The sequence below is a fragment of the Pyxicephalus adspersus genome, chromosome 6 (assembly GCF_032062135.1).
Source record: "Pyxicephalus adspersus chromosome 6, UCB_Pads_2.0, whole genome shotgun sequence".
In the NCBI taxonomy this organism is placed as follows: domain Eukaryota; kingdom Metazoa; phylum Chordata; class Amphibia; order Anura; family Pyxicephalidae; genus Pyxicephalus; species Pyxicephalus adspersus.
In genome coordinates, this window is record NC_092863.1 from 37,038,197 (window position 1) to 37,044,987 (window position 6,791).

Here is a 6,791-nt window from a genome sequence, read left to right on the forward strand (position 1 = left end):
CTGCATTTTTTTCTACTTATAATAATAAATCAGTGTTAAAAAAAAAAAAAAAAAAACAGAATGCCAAATGCCGCTTAAGAAACATAGCACAATCACTGTGGCATTTGTGAGGGTACCTGGACCCACCTGTGCCAACAGTCAAATTGCTGTAAATCTCCAGTGTGAGACCTAAGACTTTGCTACCTCTGCCTGTGTGATTTAGATTCAGTGATGTCTCCACAATGCTGCTCACTGTTCTATTTTCTGGAGGCGCTTATATATGAAAATAAGGCTACAATAGCTGCTTCCTGTCAGAGCCACAATACCGGGGAACACATGATAAGTTTATATTGGGGAAAAATCAGCTGGACGGGAACCTTTCTTTGTCACCTGCCATTTTTTTGGATGTAACTTTCGGACTTGAGTTTCTCTGTGTCCTTATGTGTAAATTACCTGAAATGTTGTCTCTGAAAAAATGAGAAATACATGCAGAAACTATGTTTTATGGGATTCTATATGGACACAAATGACCACTGTTTAAAGTGGAACTTGGTCCAATTATTCAATACCCCCTACTTCTCATGTAAAACATCAGACCTTTACAAATACATACAATATATATATATATATATATATATATACTTACATCACACCCTGTCTTTCACCCACAGTGCCTATGCGAGGGTGCTAACGTGGGCCTTGCAATAAGATCCTGTAAAAGCCAATCACCCCACATCTTGTGAGAAAGTGACAAAGCATTGTGCTGGAGTGTCATCTTTTAAAATTAAGAATCCTCTATGTTTCTTACTTTTTTCAAGTTTGTTTTGTGGTTGAGTCACCTCATTATAGAGGTATTGGGATGTGTCCTTGCTTATCAAATGCAATGCAATTTGCTGGAGTTCCTGCATTCAATATACACATTGCTTGTATTCATGTTTTTTTTTTTGCATTATCCTGTACAGGCTATACCTTACATGAGAGATGGAGAGAATGACCTTTATTTGTTCTCACACTATGCCTAGAACTGCCTGCTGTCTCAATATTACTGCAGTATAGTACAGTGCAGTGATCATATCACATATTTCTTTCAAGGCTTTCATTTACCTGCCCTGGATTTTATGCCAACCCCCTAGATAATACATTTACTTTCAGTGCTGGGATTTGTTCCAGGTTTGGTATTTTCAAAGCTGAAATCAAATGTAAATCTTATTGTATACATCTAATTTAATTTTTATCCTTGGATACTAACCATAGTCACTCCTATACACTTAGGCCAAGTACACATGCAAGATAATAGGGCAAAAGATTTGTGATGAGTAAGCATTCATAGTTAACAATAAGCATTCATAGTTACCAACATGTCAATATATATCTTGTATATCTTGCATTGGGCTGGCCGATGTGTGGACCGGATACCTTCATGCCATAATTGTGTAAATCAATGTAATTTGTTTTTAATATATGTAGAATGTTAGATATTTGTTACATCTTTAAAACAGGCTACCTTTCACTAATAATAGTTTTCTCTGTTGAAAACTAAGAAGAAATTTGATCTGATCCAACTTTAGATTGGAGCATTGTTGTTGATTACTAGGTAGAACAATATGGACACTGTTAGTAGGTTATTACATATGTCCAGATTACTGTGTGTTATGTATATAAAAAAGGTTTGTTTGTTCCTGTTGAGAATATTTACTTTCAGAAGAACCTCCGGACAGAAACACCCTCTTCCTATTGGAACACCTAATGCACTGGTAACTTTCAAAGGTGGGGTTTCTCGTCACTTTGGGGATTTCATCTCAATGTCTACAATGTCCATGAGAATTTATATCATAGGTAATCCCACCAAGAAATTAGAAAAAAAAAAAACTAACAACATTTTTAAACCTTCTCCATTGTGTAAAAAAATAGAAAAACATTTTTGGCTAGAGTCCTGCTTTATGTTATGGACACCTAACCTATTCTGTTTACTTTAACCTTACCCTAAAACTTAGGAACAGCCATACTTCTGTTACAGAGAATAGTAAATCCAACAATGATCACACCCCTGATACCACTATGCTAAAAGACAATGCTACTAACCAAATCTATCCTATGCTATATAAATATTAAACAAGTTAGTGCAGCACTAGAAAAACCTTAAAAATTTCCGCTATTTCCACTAGTTGTAGAGCTTTTTATTTTATTGATCAATAGTCATGCCATGAAAGCAATGGCTTGTTTATGACATGTCTCATTTTTTCCTAAAGATTATCACTGGTATCTTTACTGTGCATGAAAATACTAAATCAATATCACTCAGACAGTGTATCAGATTTCATACTATCTTTGTCAACTACAAAAGATATCAAACCACGTTATAGGAATAAACATTAAACTATACCTAATGGCCTGACTAATGGCCTGACTAACTGCATAGGCACACTACAAATCTTTGGTTGAGGCTACACTTCTTTGGATGGCTAGGAACACCATGAGCCTGGAACACCATTAAAATGTACTGGGAAATATCTCATGCAAAATGTTATGTGGGGCTGAAAACAAGCATTCTCTTGTGTTTGACGCAATTCCTTCAAACAAAGATTATTGGGAAAAAATAGTGTCAAGGAAATCCAATGTCAAATCCAATGATAGTTGTATGTATTGCCTTCTACTACCATACTTCCTGCCCTAGTCCAGAGAATTTCTTCCCTTCAAACTGAAATCTAAATGTCTAGAAGGCCAGCACACTAAAATGCAAGGATTTACTTTTTGTCTTTTCTAGTAATAGAGAACTGGTTGATAAGCAGAAAAATATATGATCTTGCAATGAAGCTTCTGATACATAATGCCCCACTCTGTGCTGCTGTAAAATGTTTCCTTGGAGTGAGTCCTCCCTTCCCATGCTGCATAGGTTCATTGCTAGTTTTACCTAGAGGATTAGATAAGATGTTTTTGTAGGGTTCCTTCCTATTGTAGGACTGGTACCCTGAAGCCTCCTTTTTATCGCCTTTTCATGGTCTTCTTCCTCATTCCATACAATGCTTATTACCTTTTTAATCAGTCCATGGATGTGTTTTTACGCAGCCACTATCCAATGATCTATTTTACACCAGCCTAGAAATAACCTTTAAATTCAGACATTGACAACCCAGTAATATGTTCCCTATGTTTTGGATAATTTTTTTTACCAGGAACAATGATAAAAGTTTCTGATAGTTGGAGTCACCCATCACTGAAGAGGAAATATTTTCCAACTGGTGCCTGCTAAACAATGACAAAAAAAGTAATGTGTAACTAAATGTGCGATGACATTTGTTCACATCAACGAACCCCAAGAATATTTACCAAAGTTCCAGTTTACTGTTTATCTGACTTTGGGAGGTCTGGCCTATGGCTAATGGTAGTACAACAACAGACAAATAAAAAGAGACAAATAAAAAGTAACCTGGGGTTAATGGTTAGTGGCAGTAAAAAAACAGTGTGATGGGCATAGAAAGTACACACTGCCATGGCAAATTCTTTTTTTATTATTATTATTATTATTATTATTATTATTAATAATAATAATAATAATAATATTAATAATAATTAGGATTTATATAGCTCCAACCTATTACGCAGCGCTGTACATTAAATAGGGGTTGCAAATGACAGATACAGACAGTGACAAAGGAGGAGGAGAGAACCCTGCCCCGAAGAGCTTACAGTTGGGAGGAATAGTGTTTCTTCTTAGTGCCATTAGAGAAATATGGCCCAGCTGTTGGTACCAGCGAGGGAAACAGTGCTCCATTCCATACCTAAATACTGGTATTATTAGCTTCTTACCTTTATAAGTATATGTTTGTATGTGCCCTGCTCTTCCACTCACCATATAACAACATGATTAGAACTATACATACATCATGTGGAAGATACTTGCACCAGACTGTGAAGGCTCAAGTACATTGCTGGGTGCTGGACTGCACTACCATGTACCCAATGTACCAAAACATTAAAACCACTGACAGGTCATTACCATTGATTATCTGGTTACAAAGGCACCTGTAAAAGAATGTCATAAATGCTAGATATATAAAAGTGGAAACCCATTTTAAAGGTGATGTGTTAAAATAAAAAATGGCAAAGTACAAAAATCTAAGCGACTATGACAAGGACCAAATTGCGATGACTAAACAACTAGGGTAAAACTCAGCTTGCTGAAAATGTGGAGATCAGTTAGAGTGCTTCTGTGGACCCCTGTGCACTGCTAAAAGCACCAACAATGGGCCCCGAAAATGGAGCAAAGGAATCAGTTGGCCTATCTGACCACCATACTCTTCTATTCCTGTTTCGTGGCAGGGCACCGCCATCTTCTTCCTTTTTCTTTTCCAGGAAATGATTCAGCCATCTTGACTGGCCAGGCTGGGATGATGTAACTAATTTCGGGCACACACAGGTAAGCTGGGAATGCCAGCATGTGCAGCTCAGCTTTTTTGACAGTTTCCCAGAGCGATAAGGCAGGTAGGAGGATTTATTACAGAGGGGACCTGGACTGTCCCTTTCCACAATAATGACCTGCCTGAGTTTGCATTTACTTTCATTTGTGGACAGTCGGGTATGAGTGCATTGATTTTCTGGTGAAGCGATGCCAACAGGATGCACCACATGAAGACAGTGGAGACGGTGTGAGTTGAATGGTATGCTGTTGTGGAGGCCATGCTTTGACAGGTCAGAGCTTTTCTGGTGGTACAAGAGGGCCCACACAATAAAAGTCAGTTAGTTTTTGATAATTGGTATATGTGCTCCTGAAACCTTATAAATAATTAAGAAATAATAAAATGAATAAATAGAGAAACCTTGATTTACAGAAGATATTAATTTCTGAATTTTGTGTTTTAGATGGCGTTTTCCTTTAAACATCCATTTTAGCTGGTTTTCACTTTAACACAGATAATTCCTTTGTGATTGCACACAGTTAGTTAATGATTCGTTTTTTCAGTCTGATGTGCATAGTGCTGTTGTCTGGTGAATACAAATACTGGCACATTTCTATTTTAAGCCTTCTGTCTCTACCTAATCCATTCACACAACCTCACTTCCAAGGTGCTTTGATGCATAATGGACCTCCTCCCCTAATCTTGCAGCTGTCCTTCTGCCTCTGCATCACTACTGCAGCATTCTCATCACATACGCAGCCTTGCTTGCATTACAGATACAGCATCTCTCACAAGCTGCAGTTCCTATCCTAAAGCTCTGAAATATGGCTGCAGCAGATGATGGTCATAGGACTATGTGTCTTGTTTCTTTTTGCTTTGACATCCCAGCAAATGTCTATTTCTTCTACATATTCAATGTAACTCTTTCATTGTCAGATCAAAAACCTGAATTTAAGAAGATATTTAGGCAAAAAATGTCAAAGGTGAACTACACACATATTGCCTTATATAACCTTAGTAATAAAGATTTACATTTGTTCCAAATTATGCAAGCTTAGGTCTAACAAAAAAAGTATATTTTTTTTGCTTATTTGGCTATTTCTGACTCTATGACAGCCTGATTCTTGGCCATCTCAGATTCTTCACCCAACAAAATACATCATGTTTACAGCTATCCCCTGGCATTGTTCGTCAATTCGCCTTGGTAGACCAATGAACGGCTGATGGACAACAATAGTAAAATCTAGACCAATGCTTCCTGACCTTTTTAACATGGGGGAACCCCTGGAAATACCCTTTCCAGGTCTTCAGGGAACCCCTGCTATAATTACTATATCCACAGATCACAGTACATTAGTGTGGGAAGAATGTCATCCTTACAGATGACACTGTAAATTGGTTCTCTAAACATATAAGTCCATCAAGTTCAAGCACTAGGGAAAAAACATATCCCAGATATAAAATCCTATAAACATAGTTGATCCAGAGGAAGGCAATTAACCCCTGGTACAAGTTGCTTTAACAGGCGAAAAAAATTCCTTCCAGATTTCATGAGGCAATCGGATGTTCCCTGGATCAATGGTCACTGTTATTTTCACTTTAAAGCCTTAATACCCAGTTATATTCTGTGCTTTTAGAAAAAGCTTTTTTTTAAAGCAATCTATAGTAGTTGCTGAAACTACTTCCTGAGGGAGCTGATTCCACATTTTCACAGACCTTACAGTGAAGAATCCCTTCCTTATCTGGAGCTTAAACTTCTTTTCCTTCAGACGCAAAGAATGTCCCCTTGTTCTTTTGTAATGATCTCAAAGTGAATAATTGGGAAGTGAATTCTCTATATGGACTGTTTATATATTTATACAGGGTGATCATATCCCCCCTGAAACGTCTTTTCTGAAGGTAGAATAGATTCATTTCAGCTAATATCTCCTCATAGCTGAGCTCCTCCATTCCTTTTATTAGTTTAGTTGCCCTTCTTTGCACTCTCTCCAATTCCACAATGTCCTTTTTGTGAACTGGTGCCCAAAACTGGCCTGCATATTCCAGATGTGGTCTGACCAATGCTTTGTACAGGGGCAGGATTAAAAAACCTAAATGACAGACATAAACCTGCGCAAATGCAATACTTTTAGACTGAATATTCATATTCTTGGATTAGCTATATTTTTAAAACCTATAAAACTGACATTTGGTTTTAGATTGTCATTTGTCATTATGCACAGGATTGTTCTAGTTCAATGTCATGAAGAGTGACATTGCAGCATAATGCTTCAAGTGTTCTGCTGATCAATTTGTCAAATCCTATTTTGTTGGATGTTTAAAGTCAGCTGACATCTAACACAAATAGATGTCCAATGACGCTGTTCTGTTGTACTTACTGACGTCAGGGACCTGCTAGATTCTTCTGGATTCTCC